General features: G+C 42.9%; 1 protein-coding gene across 5 annotated transcripts in view; it reads right to left on the bottom strand.

The window, feature by feature from the left end:
* RORA (RAR related orphan receptor A) overlaps positions 1 to 21,229 on the bottom strand; it is an 809,419-nt gene that overhangs the window by 770,326 nt on the left and 17,864 nt on the right. The gene's annotated exons all lie outside the window — the stretch shown is intronic.

Here is a 21,229-nt window from a genome sequence, read left to right on the forward strand (position 1 = left end):
ATAAAACTTTATTCCTTACAGGGCAGAGGGTGGGCTGGGTATGACCTGTGGGTTGCAGTTAGCTGGCTCTTTCTCTAGAACAGCAGGGCCTGATCCAGGAACCCAGGTTCTAATGAGTTCTACAAAACTGGATGGAATATTTCCAAAATGCTGATAGAAAAGTTGCATTTGCATTGGCCATAATAGCTCAGATTAACCCAGATCTCCTGGCTGGAACCATATCAACTACTTAGTTTGATAATATATACCTCCCATTGTCTGATTAACAAATATTGGGAAGTAACCATTATATGCAGTTATGCTATGCTATGCTAAGTCACTTCAGTCGTGTCCGACTCTGTGTGACCCCATAGACAGCAGCCCACCAGGCTCCCCTATCCCTGAGATTCTCCAGGCAAGAACACTGGAGTGGGTTGCCATTTCCTTCTCCAATGCATGAAAGTGAAAAGTGAAAGTGAAATTGCTCATCGTGTCCGACTCTTAGTGACCCCATGGACTGCAGCCTACCAGGCTCCTCCGTCCATGGGATTTTCCAGGCAAGAGTACTGGAGTGGGGTGCCATTGCCTTAGAGGGAATCTTCTAGAGAAGCATGTGCTGATATGCCCTGTTTACATATAAGCAGTAGGACCACTTTTACTATCTGTTCTCTTCCCATCATGAACCCAGGGTCCATGTAAACAGGGCATATCAGCACATGCTTCTCTAGAAGATTCCCTAGAGCAGCTCAAAACAGTTTTAATGAAGGAGGACATCTTCTCCTAACATATGAGTAACACAGGTCAGTATGAAAATGTCTTATCATCATTATCAATATTAAGAAGGAAAATCTGGAGGACTTACTGAGAAAGGAAATATTTTACAAGCCTTTTCAGAACCAAAGGCACTACCAACCCAGGCACAGATTTTCTAGAACTGATAGAAAATGAAAAAACTACACAGCTCTGGGGAAAGAAAACAAGGAGATCCTGCTTCTCTTGATGATTTACTGAGTGATAACTGAGGAATAAAAAATGTATCTTCTTCCTCTTTGACTCTTCAATGTTAACACGGTACTGAAATGTTTCTTTTTTAATTTATTTTTAGTTGGAGGTTAATTGATTTACCATGTTGTATTGGTTTCTGCCATACTTAAATGTTTCTTGAGTGAATAAATTTTTACATCCATGCTTGATGTTATAAAAGATTCAAAAGTGAATGTGAGATGAACTTTGTTTTCCCAGGGTTAATGGTCTAATAACAGAGAATTTAAAAGGACGTAGACATAAATAATACACAGCATCTATATGTAGGTGCTGTGTTTGCAGGTTCTCACTCAGCATCTTTGGGTCCTGTCTTAGAAAGGATATACTCTAGCCTTCTTATCTAGCTTCCCAGCTCCTAGTAGATCCATAGTATATGATTCAAAGGATAGTAGAAGAAGGAGCCATATGAGGCTAGCACAATGTCTAGGTCCCACCAAGATAGAGAAATAGAGCCTAAAAGGGGCTACAAATGCTAAACACAGAACTATTATCTGTAAGTATTCCAGCATTGTTTGCAATGAAAGGAAAAAAGAAAAAAAAAAAAAGCACTGCAAACAATATACATATTCATCAACAGGGATGAATAAATTAACATGTATCTATACTATGGGAAATTTTGCAATCCTTAATAAAAAGAATGAATTAGATTTATACATGTTGTCTTGCAGGCCATGATACATTTTGAAGTTCATCTGCTCCTCACTCTGAAAGCCTGTTGAGGCACATTCTCATGTATATAAATAAAAATTTTTCTCTCCATCAATTAGTACTTTGGCTAAGAAAAAAAAATCAGTGTGTCATGCTTTAAGAACATCAGTGTGCTCAGACCTAAACTGAGGAAACACACACACAGAAAAACTGTAACTCCTCACCTTGCAAAGGGTGGCCACTAACAAAAAGAACTTCACTAGGTTTTCTAAAATGGAGCGTTTCCCAGGGTACATGAAAAGCATAATGTCTCGTGAAAACTAAATAGATTAAACTTTACAGAGATTTTCTGCATAAGGTAAAGCCCACCTTTAAATATCAGAAGATGCTTTTGCCAAAAAATAAAACCATGAAAGAGTTCAAGGAAGAATACATAAAGAATTCAAGGAAGAACCTATATATGACCCAATGGGTATATTAAAGAATGCTTGGATATATGTGTGTGTATGTATGCATAATTTCATATATCTTTTACATAAAGCACAAATGCTTTCATACTATATATAAGAACACTATTTTCCTATTGACTTCCTTTAGAAAAACAAACACTCAGTTGATCTTCAGTAGCTCATAACAGTGTAACTTTTAGAGTTTCTGGCCTTTCAGCTGAGAAATAAATGGCCTATAAACAAAGACTAAATGCGTCAGAGAGATATTTTGTATATTTGGGTTTTCACTGGGGAAGCAGTGTTGTGTAGTGGAAGGAACATAATCTTACCAGTCGAAGAGACCTTTGTTGAAATGCTGGCCCCACTGCTGTGGCTTTGGGCAAAGCCTGAACCTCTGTTTCCTCATCTAAAAATAGAAACAGAAGCCCTTCCCTTGCACAATCAACTTGAAGGATGGAAACACTACATACGAAGCTTCTAATACCACTCCTGGCCTAGAGCGCACACTCCTTGATTGTTACCTAGATGACTTTCACAAATTCATGATATCATCATCAGAAAGAAAAGAAGAGAGATCCACTCTGATCTAGAGCACACCTAGCAGGTGAGAGTGAAAAGTGAAATGGGAAGTTGACACCACCACCCAGCCCCTTTCGGGCTCACATTGATGTGTACCAGGACACTAAAAGGCTGGCTACTGGATTTCTCAGGCTGTGTCCAAACCACTTCAGTCAGAACCAGAGCTGTGCAGAACACACTGTCAAGCTTTAAAATATTCATCTTCCCTTTCTACCCTCCCTTCCAGTGGAATGGAGAGAGTAACTGCTGATCTAGGCTCTCTCTCTCTAAACAATAAACACAATAAAGTGACACTCAGGCAGCCACGACTCAAGCACCAACCCAAGGACACAGCCTCGTAACCCCAAATACAGCTCTGTCCATCAAGGCAGCTTCAGCAAGACCCATGCTGCCAATGGGCTCGTCCATGAATTCTGCTTCCCCGTGTTCTGTTAGTCTGGCTTCTATTCTGAAAACCTGGTGGCGACAGGAATATTTAAAAATCAGGTCTGCAAAGTGCTATCAGGTCTGAATGCCAACGACTGTTGCCATTCAAGCTTCACTTCTCGTAGAAGAGGCTGCCCGGAATGAAGATCACAACTGCAGGCCAGGCTCAATTTCAGCCTTGCTTAATGGCGCACAAGGTACTGAGGTGATAGTCGAGAGAGATGCACAGCTTTTAGGGGGTAGCTCTCTAGAGAGTAAATTGTGTGCAGACAGAGGTCAGATCAGCATGGGTCATCCTTAACCAACACATGGCTATTTAAGTGAGTGCTAACCTGTGGTTTCAGCCATTGTGATTTATTGAGAAGGGTGGTGTCAATAATGCAGAGGACCTGACCACTGGCCCTTAATTCCTCTCATTTAGACAGGCTGCTCTTCATCATAAAATAGTCATCCTGTAAATTAATGTGTTTTATTTCAAAAGTGACAAGTTGTACTGGCTTGTGCTTCCAGGCAAATTGCTCTGGATTGCCGGTTTCCCAGCCAGGCTACAAGTGTTCCAGCCCACTTGACCCCCTGGTCCAAGAGAAAATCTAAATGGGAGGCAAAGATGACAGATCTACTATCCCTACCTGGGGCCCCCCAGGCACTCCATGCATCTGCAAAGGCAGACCTGCTACAAAATAGAGGGGGCTGTGCTCAGTAACTGGGCCTCATCTGCAGCTCAGTGCTGAGCCTGGTCTTATCTACCTGGAAGCATCTCAAGTACAGGTACCTACAGGACCCAAGGTGGCTCTTAACTTCGCTGAGACCCAAAGTCAGTTGGGCAGTGAGTTAGTCTGTGGCTTTCCTGGTTGCTCATATGGTAAAGAATTTGCCTGCAATGCAGGAGACTCAGGTTCCATCACTGGGGAAGATCCCCTGGAGAAGGGAATGTCTACCCACTCCAGTATTCTTGCCTGGAGAATTCCATGAACAGAGGCGACTGGTAGGCTACAGTCCACAGGATCACCAAGAGTCCAACACAACTGAGCAACTAATACTTTTCCCTGCTTAGCACTCAACAGTGAGTCAGGGAATGATTGGCACATGTGGCTCCCAGTTCACATTCAAACCCCCCGTGTCCCTCACCCATCGTATGTGATTGAGTTGGTGAGCAGAGCACCACCCAGCTCCAAGTCTCTGGCTCTCAGAGAGCCCCTTAAAATCTCAGAGTACGTATTTTCTCATCTGTAAAATAGAGCTAACACCTGCCTCCCAGAGCTGCTGTGAGGTCCACCAGACAAGGTATCTATGGCAGCGACTGGCCAATACAGAAGTGCCTGCAAATATTAGTTGTTGCTATTACTATTACAACTTCTTAGTGTTGAAACTTTCAGCAACTCTCTATCACCAAGAGAATTAACAAAAACCCCAGCTGTCAGGACCCACCACAGCACATTCCCTCTCCCTCCTTATACCTCCCTCCTTCTCAGGATGAACCAAGTATTCCAAACATAAGTCTTTTGATTAATCTTAAAACACATGATGCCAATTCCCACCCCTTTTATTTTTGTTCGTATCATCCTGAAATAGACCTGTCTTCCTCCCAGCTCAGCCTATCTAAATTCTATCCTTTCATCACACAATAATTTGTAGAATCTACTGTGTGCTCACAAGGCTAGACACAGGACTCAGGATGGCTGCTGAAGGTCATACAGCCCCCATTAGAGGCTGTTAAGGGTGCAGGTTGGAGGTCACATGACCAAGCCTAAGCCAATGAGCATGGTTTTAAGGATTTCACTAAGTTCCAGGGGGGACGCAGTTGTACTTTTCTCCTTGGATCTCCTGCTGGAGAGGAAATGCCTGAGAACAGAGAAAGGCCAACTCAGAAACTCTTTGGCTGTCCTGATCTTCCCTTTAAACTTTCTACTTACACGAGCCCATTAATTTCCTTTTTTGGCTAGCCTGAGTTTGTTTTTTCTCATTTGAACTCAGAAGAATTGTGATCAATACCAATATGAACAGTAGCTCCATTTGAATGTGAAAAACATCTTGTTAATTACTTTACATGTGTATCTTTTAATTCACCACTTTTACAGTTGTAGATCTGCTAAGAACCAGAGAGGCTTCATAATTTTCCCAAGGTTGCACAGTAGTGCCAGTGTCAAATGCCAAGACTCCCAGCTTAATGCTCCATTACCACCATCAGTTATCGGAGCCACTGACCGAAGTGGATGGCTTTGAGGCATAGGAAGGGTTGCCTGTCTTCTAATGCCCGGTTTTCAAGAACTGCCTTAGTTGAAAGGGGCCTCATAGCAATTCTCCACAGCCCCGAGGAGTGCACTGTTACAAAGCTCACCTCCCGCTGCCCTTCACTCACCCTGGCAGCCAGGCCAGACTCATAATGAATGGCCAGTGAGAAGTACACTGAAGTCCAACATGAATCAATGAGAGCACTAATGAAATTGCTTCAAGTTCTAGAGCAGAAGGTAAGTTGAATACAGTTCAGAGATGTACAACCCTGTGCCCTTCCAAGTTCCCAGAAAAGAAAGGAAAATACACATGGGTAGGGGGTGGGGAGAACAGGTACAAAGCAACACATACTTCTTACAATGACTTAAAACGTGTAATAATCTCTCAGACCGTTTTGTTGGAGAAAGCAGCAAAAGTGATTTTATAGGTAACGGAAACTCAGTCTAGCTTTTCACCATTAGTATCTTTGGATGAAACGCTGGACATTTCAGTGTGCTATTAAAAGAGTTTCCTGAATATTATTTTATCATGACTTCAAGTTTAGAGGTTATTAGGAAGTAGAGAGTATCTGTTAAAAGCATAGGTAAAGCCACATTGCCTAAGTTTGTATCCTGGTTATACAATTTTCCAACTGTTGTGACCTTGGGCAAGTTAATTAACCTCTCTAAGCTCCATTCTCCACATCTGTAACACAAGGATAATAACAGGACCATTCTCATTTAAGTGTCAAGAGAATTAAATAAGTAAAATGCTTAGCCCTGTGCCAGTCAAAAAAAAATTAGCCCTTTTTTTTGTCATTAGAAGTAATAAAATTGTTAATGTTATTTTATGTCATCAAGTATTATTTTTTTGGTAAAACAGTGATTTCGTTAGGATCTGCAGTGGCACATAGGTGGATTTATGCCATCCCTAGATGATCCCCAGGTTGCTTTATAATTTTTTTCTCTGCTTTCTATAGTTCTTTTGACTCTGCACGTTTTCAGACTATGAGCCATCACTGCTGTCAGCCTGGACATTATTTACATCCTGCTTCCGATTCACAATATAGCCAAGCTTGTGAAAATTAGGTGTGAAACAAGACTCTTATCATTAGGCTTTGCAGTAACTTTCTCGGCCACTAGAGGTCTACCTGCTATTTAGAGGTTCACTGCCCTGTTGGGCTTCCCAGAAGTGTGCTGGTGTCTCCTGACTTTCAGGTTTAAACAGACCAAACCACATTAGATAGTGCAGTGATTTCCTTAACTTGGTATTCAGAGCTCTGCACAGTGGGGTTCAGATCGATATTTCTCATCTCCTAGTCCACTATTTTCCATATTCAAATCATCAGCCCCAGACAAAGCATATTCTACTGTTGCCCATATCAGCCTTGGGCCTCTTCATCTTTGAGCATTTGCACACACTCTTTGCCCCCACTGATAGTCAAATGACACCCACCACACCCACACCCACACCCACACATTCTCCAGTGGTCTTTCCATCTACCCAAATTGTTTTCATCCTTCAAAGACTCATCAAGGTACACCTGCACTTCAACTTAGTGATGTAGCCCCTCCTTTGAACTCAGTGAACTTCGGGTCTATATCAATCCTTAGCCAATGAGTCCTGGACTATTTGTGACAGATCTCAAACAATTACTTGGTACCTTGATTTAAATCAGTACACAGTCATGCTTTGCCTCTCCAATGAGCGTGTAATCTCCTAAGTCCCCAGAGGTATTTTACATTCCATATGAGTGTCCAAGAGCAATTAAAAGAAAGTCTGACCATTTAGTGAGCATCTCATATGTACCAAGCACATTGCTGGCCATTTTATAATCTTGATCACAATGCCTGTTCTGTGCTGTGCTGTGCTTAGTCGCTCAGTTGTGTCCAACTCTTTGGGACCCCATGGACTAGCCCGCCAGGCTCCTCTGTCCATGAAATTCTTCAGGCAAGAATACTGGAGTGTTGCCATGCCTTCCTCCAGGGGATCTTCCCAACCCAGAGATCAAACCTAGGTCTCCTCCATTGCAGGTGGATTCTTTACCGTCTGAGCCACCAGGGAAGCCCAAGAATACTGAAATGAGTAGCCCATCCCTTCTCCAGGGGATCTTCCTGTCCCAGGAATCGAACTGGGGTCTCCTGCATTGCAGGAGGATTCTTTACCAGCTGAGCCACCAGGGAAGCCCAATCAGCATGCCTATCAGATGGACATTTCTATTGTCTTTGTAGAAGTTGAGCCTTAAGGACATAAAATTACTTGTTCAAGACCACACTGTAGGTAAGCCAAAAGCCAGAGTTCAAAGCTATATCTGACCCCCAAAAGTCATGTATTTTTGCCCCATCAAATCACATCTATTTAGCATCGCAAGCAGTACTTCCTCAATGAATATTTCGGGCTTGCTTGAATAGTTAAGGAGCAGCTTGTGCTGAATATCTGGCAAGATCAGACCATTAACCAAGCAGTAACATGTGTCACCAGTCCTCAGTACCCCTGAGTCTCTGTGTGACAACTCAAGCAGCCCAGCAGTCCCCCAACGAGCCAAGGCTGCTTAAAGATGGAAAAGCCTTCTCTGGCTGAAGCAGCCCTGAAGACCCTACGCCCGATCCACCAGCCCACTCCAGGCTGCAAGGGCTCTAATGACCTTCTCAGATGAAAGCTGGGGAGGTGAGAGCCACAGAGAAGTGACACAAGAGCACACAAGGCAATGATCAAAGAGTACACGGAGCCTCACATGCACATTTTCCCTGCGAGGAGCTTTACAATTCCAGCAGCACTCCGGTTCGGTTAGCCATAATATTATGAAAGACGCTGCAAACAACTGGATTTCATTTCAAACAGCATAAATTAACAAATTGCACGTGTGCACACAGCATCTGCTAACCTAATAATTAAGATATTACAAAAAGTCACCTAATGGCACCCAAGTCAGGATAATGGGATAATTGTTACAGTGCTTCAAAAAATTTAAAGACATATAAGCCGGTCACCCATGGAGCACACCAAACGGAAGGTTGCTTTTTCATGGTCTCTTTGAGCGCCGTGTTTGGATTAGCACGATGTGAAAGGCAGCAACTGCTGTTATGTAACTAAACCCTGCATATACAGTTGTCAGTCTGGGTAAATTTAACTCTGCAGGTTTAAGGCAGAGCTGGCTTGCCAGAGCAGAACTTAGGAAACAACAAAAATTTAAAGCCACACTGCCCTGTGGGCCACAGAGGGCTGATTAGAGAGCGGCTGGAGAAGGCCACCCTGGCCAGCCCGTGCCACGCCAGGGTACTAACTCCCTGTAATAGCTGCTTGGAAAGCAATGAGGGCTGACAAGAGCATCGTTGTTCAATTACCAAGCTGTCTGCATTTTCTCTCCCCCTACATGGCAATAAAGGCACTTAGGGGGCCTGTTATAGTTCAGAAGGAAAGGCACTGAAACCTAGCATCGGGAGAGGCTTTAATAACAGGCGGCTTTGCAGCAAAAACAAAGTGGATCCCCATCCCCAGGCAAGAGTTCCACCATGGCCATGGCATGGCCCAGGTTGAAGGGGGTGGCACTATAGCCTGGGTTCTAGGCCTGGCCCTGCGAGGCCGGCCATGGGGCTCAGAAGGAGCTAGGCCATCTCCCTGAACCGCATGTTTGTCAAATGCAAAATAAGAACGAGGGTTAACTCTCCAGGAGGCCCTTCCAAATCTATCATTTCTCCCTCTGGTTATATCGGCAGATCTTTATTCATTACAGACAAGGAATAACTCTGCAGGGAACCTCTCATTCTAAACTGGGCTGTGTCAGGTGAGGCCAAGAGAAGGACATTCACTGGGAACTGTCAAGATGTCAAAAAAGATAAATCCACTGGACCATGCTGGCAATCCTCTTCACTCCCCAGCAGAACTCATTATGAAGTGGGTTTGCCCTGGACCCCATCCAAAGAGCCTTGGTGAACTCCATCTAGACAAAGAGGTGCCCACTGATAAGAAGTTCTCCCCCTGCACAGCTCAAAATCTGATGTTGAGGGCTATGGCCAGGAAAGACCCCATGGCCACAAGACACCCCCAGCGAGTTCAAGGGAGGCTGGAGAACTGTGTCGGTTTATTTACTGTTTGTTTCACGTGGTGTGAGGGGCATATTTTACAAGGACAGAGTGGACTGGAAGAGATGCCGAAAAAACTCACAGCATGGAGAAGACTTTCCACTCTGTTTTGTAAATTCAACAGGGCCAGGGCAAGCGAAAGACTCACCTCAGGCATAAAATTTAAAGGGGGCCAAAAAACCTAGTGATCAAGATAAATAGTATTTTAATATAATACTTTAAAATTTAATGTCATGAAAAAAAAAATCATGATAAGCAACATATCAGAATAAATAAAGAGACAAGCAGTCCGGGAATAAGAGCACAGCCAGAGTCTCCTAAAAGCGTAAGTCTAGTTTGTGTGAAATAAACCATCATAACATCTTCCCATTCCGTTTTAAATTTAGATCTAAGAAAATAGATCTAAATTTGGGCATCTGGGCAAATGACCACTCACGAATTATCCACGTTCCCGCCCCTGTCCCATGCACATCTGCATTGGCTACACATTCTGATCATGGATATTCAGGAATGAGTATGATTCTGCAGAATCATGCTAGTGGGAGATGCCAGTGAAGGGGCTCTGGCTTCTATTGCTAAGACTGGACTGTGCAAAAACCCTCAAAGACGACTCCCAGGGAAGTTTGTGTCCTGGAAGGAAATAGTCTCCAAAAAAAGGTATATTCTAAAATGACAACTCTTTAAAATAATTACTATTTAAGCATTGATAAAGCTTTGGCCTGCTTTATATTTTCCTCTAAAAGGAAAAGCTGACTCTCTCTGCAGCTGTATATTTTACTTCGGTGGAAGCATAATTCTAAGGATGCCACTCCTCACTCAAGAAACTTCCATGGCTCCCAAGTGCCTACAGACTTAAATACAAACCCCAAAGCCCAAAGTAATCAAAAGTCTTACTCTCTACACAAATTCCTATGATTCAGCTTTATTCTTTTTTCCTCTACCCACATTCCAGCAGGCCTGTCTTTTTCCCCACTCCGGTTTTCCAGCCCTCCTGCCTCTGCCGTGCCCCCTAGAATCAGAAAAGCTCTTCTTTCATCTGCCTGGTCATCTCTCCTTCTCCAAATCTGACTCATTCTTCCCATCTCAATTCTACAACTGCCTTCTCCATGAAGCCTTAGAGCTCTGCTGGGTGCTAAACTACAGGATGAATTAACTTTAGTAAGAAAGAGCTGCAAGTAGCTTTGTACTTCAGTTTAACCCCAAATTAACCAAGGTACTTAATTAACCCAAAATGCCCCACTGTCAAAGCATACTGATTCTTCCTTCTTTGCCCTCAGGAACAACACCATTGAAGGGGAGAAAAGAAAAAAAAAAGGAAAAAAATAAAGCTCTTTTTCCTCATTGATTCCTTCTAGAACAAAGGAAGTATTCAATCAATGAAAAAACAAACACATCCAACTTCTAGGAAAGATGAAATATGGAAAAAAAGATCTGTCCAGTAGTCCCAGATACAGATGCAACAGGAATATTCTCTGGGGATGCTGAAGAACACACACACACACACACACACACACACACACACAGAAACACATACCACTCTTGGCCCGCAGGGGAGGAAAGAAAAATTCCATTTCGAGTTCTGAAGCTCAGCTGAAGCCCTCGGCTCTCCCAGGCCTGCACTGCCTGTCCCGGGTGATTTTGCTTCTGCAGCTAAGGGCCTGGTGCTCAAAGCCTGATTTTCCCTGAGCAGAGCAATTCCAAACCATCTTAGTCACACAGATAGAAGGTGAAAGTATATTCCAACCAAACTACTGGACTGAGGTTGGGTTTATCAAACCAATTACGCCAAGATGTTATGGGAAGTGGGGGGGGATGTAATCACATATGACAGGGATGATCAAAACTGCTTACACAGTAAATCAGGAAACTGATAACAGGCTGACAACGGCATCTACCTGACTGAGGAATTTCAGGCTCAGATTCCCCAGGCTTGTAAAACAGAAATAACAACACAGAATAAGCTGTGCGGCACTGCCGGGCACCTGGGCACCTTTGGGGCGAGGCTGGGAGGTGAGGGAGAACCTGGTGCTGGCAGTGGGAATGGGCAAAGCAGCCCTTCTGAAACCACCTCCCAGACCGTGGTTTGCAGGAAGCAATTTCTCATTGCACTATTCAAAAACATCTTAATGGGTCCTGACCTTGGACACCACAGAAATACAGCACTGAGTCAGGGGACTCTTTGGGGAGCCGGAAAGAGACAGACTGAAGGCAAAGTTATCCAGTGCAGTCGAAGACTGGTGACTGCCGAGCGCTACCCGGCAGAAGGCAGGGAGAAGAGTCACTAAGCAAGGTTTCCCGCCTAAGCTGACTTACTGAGGAATGGCCTAGAAAGCTATGTAGGCCTTCTCAATGGATGGACGCGTCCTACACACTGAGAAGGTCTCTCTCCTTTGGGGACCCCGCCTCTCAGGTGTCCAGAGAGCCATCCAGGGTAGGCAGGCTGTGGAGAGCGGGGTCACTGGGCATCCCAAATAGGAATAAATTAACTTTGGGGAACACAGAGTCACTGCAGGATCTGCGGGGCCCAGAGCAAAAGCCAATTGCAGGAGATACCTAATGAATCACTGACAGGACACCAAAATAGAGGCCCTAAATAAAGCAGCTGACCTGAAAAGGAAATAAACACCTGCATTTTAAAGGAGGGGGTCGTACTCTGTGCATCACCCAGCTTTGTTTTCCGTTCACAGTGTGGTGTCTTAAAACACCCTAACAAGTTTGGCTGACTCGGGGCACCAGCTTAAACTTTATCAAGGCCTTCGACAGCCGTGATTTGCATTAAGTTCAATGCCGTCCTTTTGGCAGTTGATGCACTTAATTGAGTGAAAAAAGCTGTCAGTCTAAAGCCCCAGTCCCAAGGTAAATTCACTCTGAACTAACCATCTGCCAGGGCTTCTCCCAGGGTAGTCAACACTTATCATCCAGAGGACTAGATTCACTTCCTCATAATTAGATCATTCCTGAATTAAATTGATGGTCCCAGGGAAAAAAAAAAAAAAAAAAACAATGCAAAGTATGTTTTGAGACCAGAAAGGAGAAACTGGCTGGTTTTAACAAACGCAAGAAGCTACATATTTTTTCACAGCGATAGAGAGGCACAATAAACGATTTTTCTAAATAAGGCTTCATAACAATTATTATCTTCCATGCCACCCTCGTCATTTACATTCGGGTTTTTGTTTTGGAAGCTGAGGCATTTTCTTGCAAGCACCAAGCGCAAACTCAAAGGATGGGTAGCTATTGTCTTCAGACCCAGGTGCCCAAGCAAGGTCAGACCAGGTTGACCAATCTTATTAAATGTTATGAATGTCAAAGTCTCAGTGAATTTGTTGGCACATCCACGAACCTGCTACTTCTCCAAAATAAAGGGAAAGAATTATCGACTTTTTAAAAAAATATATATACCCCACAGTAGCCACAGTGGCTGGAAAAGCTCAGGGAAGAGGCAGATAAAATAACTCACTAAGTGATAAATCTGGAACCAGGCCCCCAAAATAATGCAATCATGCTGCAAGCCAAAAAGAAAAAAGGAGGTAAAGAGACGAATCGAGCGAGTAGGATTCTGAAGGTTTCTCTGTAAACATGATTTCATTCTCTGCCAGTAATTGGGTGATTTGCCTCTAGTCCGATTCAGTCCTCTGGGTACTTCACTGCACAAGGTTTTTCAAACCTTGCATATTAACTCAAAATTTTCCAGGAAATACTTCTGAATTAACGAAAGTATTTAGTAATTCTTTTGTTCTTCAGAAGTTTGCACAGCACTTGGTTATCCTTACATCTTTGATGAGACCGAGACAGAAAATAGTGAACCACTGTCTCACAAGGCCTTCTCCAGCCACGGACCAGGAAAGATTAATGTAACTCAAAATAGAATGAGACCAACTCATTTTTGCCTGAATATCCAGATTAGACATTTTAGGGCCCACTTTTGTAGAGAAGTGATATGAGAGGGAAGAGAAAGGAAGATGGACAGAAGCAGAGAAAGGTCCTCAAAACATCACAGACTAAATAGAACCTGAGAGATTACCTTACATAATATTTCTACTACTTGCCTGATTTTAACAGCCACCTGAAGCATGTGATAAACACACAGGGTTTTTAGACCCTCCTCCTAAAGATTTAGATTCAGGAGGTCTGGGCTAGGTCTCAATAATCTGTTGTTTGGCAAGTTTACCAGAGATTAAAACTTTGGGTAAGACACAGAGGCCAGAGCCAGATAAGCAATGGCATCATGATCCACTGATGGCCTGGGTTGTGGGGGGACACATGCTCTGTATACACATACCCTGGGGAAGGGGCAGAGGCCCGGGTCCTAACACCCTCACAAGGACAGGAGCTGTCACCTTGTGTCCATGATAGAACAAAAGCTAGAACTGAGATCTCTACCAAAACAGAGATCCATAAAAAGCTTCCCACTCGTGAAATAAGCACTATAAGAACTCTACCCCTGATGCAGGCAAGTGAAAAAGAAACTTGCCACCTACTGAGAATTCCAGGTGGGTAACAAAAAAAAGTCTCCTATAAAAAGTTGTAAATCTTACACCAATGCAATATGCAAATATATCCAGGTTCTGAATTTATACTACTCTTGCGCTGTTAAGATAGGAACACTTCTATAGCTCCATATATTCAGGACTCACTGATGAAAAATTCTGATTGAAGATGAATTTGCAATCAACAAGTACATAAGGAAAAAATCTATTATACATAAGACACAAATTTAAAAAATTAGCACCATATGAACTTAATAGAATGTTATAGCAGGTTCCAGAAAATAAGTAACTCTGAATTTACCAGAGGTTAAAAAAATAAGAAAGAGGATAAATAATGAAGCGACAGGCCACTATGGCAAAAAATAGACAAATTTTAAAAACATTTCCACAAGGGACAGATATTAGTCATTTAAAATTAAAAACTCAAAGAATGTGAGACAAAAAGATGTGTTTGGTATGTCTGGTATGTTTCCATTCATACAAAACTCAGTACAAGCAAAACTGATCTATGATGATGAAAGTTGAAAGAACGTTGAGCCTTGCAGAGTATTGTATTGCCTGAGAAGCTGTTCAAGGGAGCAGGCGATGCACTCTATCCTGACCCGGATGATGGTTACATGAGAATATTCACAGGTGATACTATAATTACTTCCTTATATGCATATTAAACAACCACATTCAACGGGCAGTGTAGACACAAACTGAACACAGAAGATTAGCGAACTCAAAGAAAAAAAGCAAGGAGACAGCCCAGAACATTGAACAGAGAGAAACAGAGATAAGAAATGAGAGAGACAAGAAACAGAAGATAAAACGAGATTTCACACACATCTGAAATGAGTTTCAGAAAGAGAGGAAAGAGACAAAGTCTGAGAATTTTCCTGAAGGGAAGGAAAGAATTATCAGAATGAATAAGCACACCAAATCCTGAGCAGAATGAATTTATGAATCCATGCCTAAACATATCATAGTGACCCTGCTGAACAGCAAAGACAGAGAAAATCTTAATAGCAACCAGTAAGACAAATTACCTATATAGGAGCAACAATTTGACTGACAGCCAATATATCCTCCACACAATAGGTGCCTCCTGCTGCTGCTGCTACTGCTGCTAAGTTGCTTTAGTCGTGTCCGACTCTGTGCGCCCCCACAGACCGCAGCCCACCAGGCTCCCTCGTCCCTGGGATTCTCCCGGCAAGGTGCCTCGTACGGTTGGTCAAAGGCTACTGCTAAGTTGTTGACAACATGGAAAATGTATTTTGTTTGAAATGACTGCCAGCGAGAACATTTTTCTCGCTAAGAACATTTCATGTTAAATGCATCCTTCATTTACTTCTTCAACAGGTTTTTACTGAGCACCTCCTATGTGCCATCCTGGTCAAGGAAATTCCCTGTTCTCTAAAAGCTCAAAACTCTGGATTCAGGTGAGTGATAAACGCTTTGACAGAAGAAATACAGGTGCTCTAAAAGGACAAGGAAGTATATCTAACCCAGAGGAGAGAAGTCAGGGAAAGCTTCCAGGAAGAAGCACATCCAAGCTGAGATCTATCAGATGAATAGGATTAACAAGGGAGGACATTAAACTCTGTGAGAACAAGGGCAGACTGCCCACAATGTTGTTTCCCTAGGATTCAGAATAGTACCTGGCATCCAGAAGGGTCTCTTTAATTACTTATTGAACAAATGAATGAGTGGGCAAATCCATAGAGTGGCCAGAATACAGGTATAAAGGAAAGAAGGCGGAGGCAAGGAAACACTGCATGTTTGAGCCCTCAAGTTCAGTAGGGCTAGAGAACAGAGTACGGAGGTAAGTGTGGGGAGAATGGGATGATGGGGAGACAGGTGCAAGATAAGCTCGAAAGCTAGACAGGAACCCTTTTAGGATATGTAAAGGGTTTGGATTTTATTTTAAGAGCAATAGGAATTCAAGGAAAGGTTTTAAGCAAGGGAGTGGTATATTAGATTTGCATTTGCAAAATCACTCAGGTCCTAGTGTCAATGTCAGGGAAGTTAGCACTGTTCTATAAGGAGAAAGAATATTTCCTCACCAGCAATATGAGGAACAGCTTTCAGATTTCCACCCAAAAGAGCTTGAGAGAGAAGAAGGGAGGGAAGGAGAGAAAGGGAAGAAGGAAGGCAGGGGAGAGGGGCAGTGAGGTGGAGCGGGAAGAGAAAGAAGAAGAGACCCAGAGACTGTGCATGAACAGGTCTAAGAAATAAACATAAAATCCTGGCTATCCGCATCCTGCAGTGGGTGTGTTTTCCAATCAGCCCTGAGACTTACGGCAGAGATAAAATAGGAAAAGAATATGTCCCCATCTCCAGCGGAACATTCTGTTCAGGCTTTTCAATCTAAAAACTTCAATGTGCCGGTCGGCACCGATGCTGTTCTCATGTTGTTTGCCCTGCACTGGGCCAAACTCTGCCCCAAAATACCAACGTGTCACATGTGAGCCCAGGCAAGTCTTACTAACTTTATGAAGTCTGGGTTTTTCCCCTTCTTGCAAAAGCAGTGAACCAAAGAAGGGTCCATGGTAATAATTATGATTTTCCTTGTACAAACAGCTTCCACAACAGGGGCGGCAAGCCCACAAGAGCCTGGCTGAATAAAACCATGCCCCAGCCAATGCCAAGTTCAGCATCTTCTCTGCTGGCAGCTCCTGTTGGGATTGCAAAGCGCTGAAGGAGCAGGGGAGATTCTGAGGATGTGTTCACAGGCCCTGGCACGTGGTACACTCAGCATCTTTAATATTCACAGCCCACGGCACATGCGGCTGCCAAGCCACAATCAGGTTGCTCACAACAATCCGTTAAAGTTACTTGTCAGGATCGCAAGCAGGAATTCCTCCATCAAGATCGGGGCTTCATTCCTTCCAGTCAGCCGGAAGTCAGCCAGGACAGTGAGGAAGAGTTAAATTGCGAGGAGTTCTCTGGGAGGACCACCTTGGGCCTGGGAAGGGCAACAGGATACTAAGAATGAAAGGAAAACCTGCAACCACAAGGATGAAGAAGCTGCCACAGGAACAAACAGCCAGAGGGCAAGAGAGAGTAAAGAGCCATTTCTAGGGGCAGCTGTGATCAGCTGACTTGGCTGAACACTGCACACCTCCAAGGAGCTCTGCCTGCCCAGACTGCAACCTCCTGCTTTTGCAGATGGAGAGGAACATAAACAGAGATGGAGAGGGCCCCAGGGTCCCAGGGCTGCTGTCTAGACACACTTATCACAGTCAGGGGAAAAGGAGGTGAGCTGTGGTAGGCAGAGTCCACATTCTGGGCTCTGACTAAGCCACTGGCAGAGGCCTCAGTCTTCTCATCTGCAAGATGGGGGATCATAATACTTGTTTCTGAGGAAGTCAGAGAGAAGTTTAAGGGCTGAGCTCAATATACCCAGGGCCTGCTCATCCTCAGGAAAGTCTGGAAGCACCCAGCCCTGGGCAGGCTTCTCTGCCCACACAGCTACCACAGCTCAGACTCGGCACAAGGGGAGTTCTAAGGTCTACTAAAGGATGTCCTGGTTTATCTTTCTCAGCACCAACCTACCATATGAATTCAACCAAAGCAAAGCTTTCCCAGGACCCAAGAGGCAGGGTGTGATGCTCTAAACATACTTCCACCACTGGGAATAGTAAACAGTCTAACATCTAAATTCCAAAAGATATTACTGATACTGTTTATAATTAGCATGCTAAATAAAACAGAATCAGGCTGCTGGCTTTCAGAGGCTGAGCAGTGTTATGCAGGTGGAAGAATATATGTGTGTGTGAATCTATGTGTGTGTATATACACACATATGTATATATATACACATGCACATGTGTGTACACAAATGTACACATACTACTCATGGGTCCAGCTTCTGAAATTTAGACTAGAGTATGGCTACAAAACACACTGATCCCGTGGAAGTGAGAAGGGCAAAGGGAGTAGCCTTCCCCTTCATCCTCCATGACGCACTGGCCAAAGATGGATTCCATGAAATTGAATGGACCTGGGAACAGCTAAAGATGGAAATATAGATTAACCACTTTTCAAGAGCTAAACTCCAAACTGGAGAATCATTTAAGAAGCATCCAGAATACTAAGTTGCTTACCCTTCATTAGCTAGAGGTTAGCAAATGGCCTACACATCCCATCTTCACTCACAACACAAAAAGAACACCAAATTTCGAAATCTCCAGAGCTGTCTAGCCTATGGTGTTTTTTCCCTCAAAACTAAGAGCCTGAATGCTGAACTCAAGCATCTTCTCATCCTATCTACCTTTCCTTCGCAATTATCCTTAGTTGTCTCTGTGATTCAGAGCTAAAGAATAAAGCACGAATTTCTCTGCAAGTGTTTCCCTCTCTGGATTTGTGGCTCATAATAATTCTGATGATTTTCAGAGAAAAATGTTGAAAGTGACATACTGGCCAGTGTTCTTACCTCTTGTTTCCAAGTATTTCATCACCCTGCATGTAAAACAACAAGCAGACTGTCGTTGGGAAAGCTTTTGAGTCAAGTTCCCTAATGGGACACCGTACATTTATATTAGTTGTATACCACAAAGAAGGGTCGAGTGCTTTCCACTTACCGATAGTTACTATGTGGTTGTTTAATCACAGTGGACCCAGCAGCATCAGTCCACTGACTTGGAAGATTTTAAGGGGTTTAAAACACAAAATTCTGGCCTCTTCCACTAAAGAAGACATGAGATACAGAATTAGTATTTTGCTAAGAGAGATCTGTTAGCTCCCTATACAGAGCAGGCTACACTGAGAATGCACAGTGAGAATATGTGTTCCACAGGACAAAAACAGAAGAAAAAGTAAACTGCCAACTGATGAATGGATAACAAAATGTGGTATATCCATACAATGAAATAGGATTCAGCAAGAAAAAGGACCCAGATACCAACATCTCCTACAACAGAGATGAACTCCAAAACCATGATACTAAGTAAAGTAAGTCAGACACAAATTACCACATAGTATATGACTGCATTTAAATAAACATCCAGAAAAAACAAACTCTAGAGTAGAAGATGTGCTTTGAGTCAAAGGTCAACATTTTGGGAAATGTAGAGAATATTGGACAACCTATGAATTAGTTATCCTCTGCTTGCTTCAGTGCTTGTATATTTCATTTTCTCATCTTCTCAATATTTGTTTGTATGTGAAACCTATGCCTGTGTATGACCTTCAGATGGAAGATTCTTTCCTAACCCAAGAGAGTCACAGATGTGTGTTTTAGAAGCTGAATCCACTCTAAAGTTCTCACTGCTTCAGTACCACTAACAGCAAACATCCTAATTCAGACCTAGCCACAGGGACTTGTCTTTCTAATAGAAATGTAAAATAGATCTTTATTTGCCACAAAATTAAAATGTGATCCAATTATGCAGAATAGGAAGGGACTTATTGTTGAATTACATTAAAAAAATCACCCACACTAATTTAAAACAATGATGCCACAGCTTTAATTACTACTGTAGCTTTCAAACAGTACAGGAATAGGACGAGACACAGTCTATGATAAAACATACACAGAAAAATAGGATTCTGTTTAAACAAACAAATAAGCAAGTTAAGAATTTTAAACAACTTTTGGAGACAAATTGACAACCCTGGAAATTATTAGAAAGCTTTAAGTGTCAACCAATATTACAGACTATAGGTATGTGCCCCCCTCCCTCAAATTCATGTGTTAAAGCCATAACTGCTGCCCCCTGTGATGATGTTAGGAGTGAGATCTCTGGGAGGTAATCAAGTTTAGATCAGGTTATGTGGGTGGCATCCTCAATGGGGTTAGCATCCTTATAAGAAAAGGAAGAGACACCAGAACTTTCTCTCTCCATCATGTGAGGATACTGTAAAAAGATGCCCCTCTATAATCTAGGAAGAGGGCCCTCATTAAGAACCAACTCTGCCAGCACCTGGGTCTGAACTTCCTAGCCCCAGAACCACGAGAAAATAAACATGGTATAAGCCACCCAGTCTACAGCATTTTGTCACTGTAGCCTGGACTAAGACCACCAAATACTTCCTTTACAGCTGTGCAGACCTCTGTACAATTCACTACAGTGATCAAGGTGATTACACAACACCCCTTTCTCAGGAACTCGATCAGAGGTTAGTTATCCATGTGCATTAAAGTACGTGAGAAAATATTTAGCCTTCCTAAATTTGCATTTTGCAAGGGGCTATTCTTGCAGTGACTTACTTATACATTTATAGCCTATCTCCCAATGCTTTCGCCTTGGCATAAAGTAAAAATTAAAATAGAACTGCATATTTAGCTCAACTTCCCTGTCACAGAACCAGTCCTTAACTTTCTAAAATGTATGACTTTAGCTTTAAAACAATGCCCATCTCCAAACTACTTCACTTTTCAGTTGTCTGTATTCACTGGGGGCAGCTGGATGGATGTGCCCAGGATGCTGGGGGTTCCCCCAGGAGGCAGGTATCTCCTCTGAAAATCCAGGTGAAAATATGCAGTTAATGAGGAGGGACAGAACTGTGCTGACCAGTATGAGTGGAAGCTCAGAATTTAAATATACCAATGACCTCAGGCTCAAGAAGGCTCCAAATTGGCCCAAGGGATCAAACTTGTCCAGCCAGTCTTTGTCTAACAAAGCCCCAAAGTCTTCCCCATTCCACCTGACTGACCCAGGCGATACCTAAAGTAGAAAGAAAAATTCCAAAACTGAAGGCAGTACTTGTACAAGGAGGTCTGTGAGCCCTAAAGCAGAGAATCTTTGGGGAAGGAACAATATTCTTTAATTACAGAGCCTAATCCCATACCTGTGACAACAGAAGCAAATAAAATAACCTCAAACCGTACAATCTCTAAACTATCAAAGCCTATATACATCCTAATTTTCTCAGGTGACACAGTTTACCTAATCTGTGAAAGAAAAAGACAGAACTGGGAACAATAGAAATATGTAAGGTGGGCTAAAGTTATGGATATCTTGTTCTTTGAGGAAAAAATAAAAGTAAATGGAATAAAATGAACTCTCTGAAATCTTGAGTAATAAAGCAGAAAGATTACACCACTCTAAGACAACTAGGTTTATGGTCATAAAGATCTCCTCTGAGCCATTTCTTCTCAGGATGCTTATAGAGCCTCAACTGTTTACAACCTGACATTGGACCCTTTCAGCAACCTTTTTGGCACCAAATTGTAGAAGACAATTCTTCTAAGGACCAGGGTGGGGCGGGGGTGGGGGGGTGTGTGGTTTGGAGATGATTCAAGCACATTACATTTATTTGCACTTTATTTCTATTATTATTACATCAGCTCTATCTCAGATCATCAGGCATTAGATCCCAGAGGTTGGGGACC

This window comes from Bos grunniens, chromosome 10, assembly GCF_055505025.1.
Source record: "Bos grunniens cultivar Pamir isolate PY7600 chromosome 10, Bosgru_T2T1.0, whole genome shotgun sequence".
Lineage (NCBI taxonomy): Eukaryota > Metazoa > Chordata > Mammalia > Artiodactyla > Bovidae > Bos > Bos grunniens.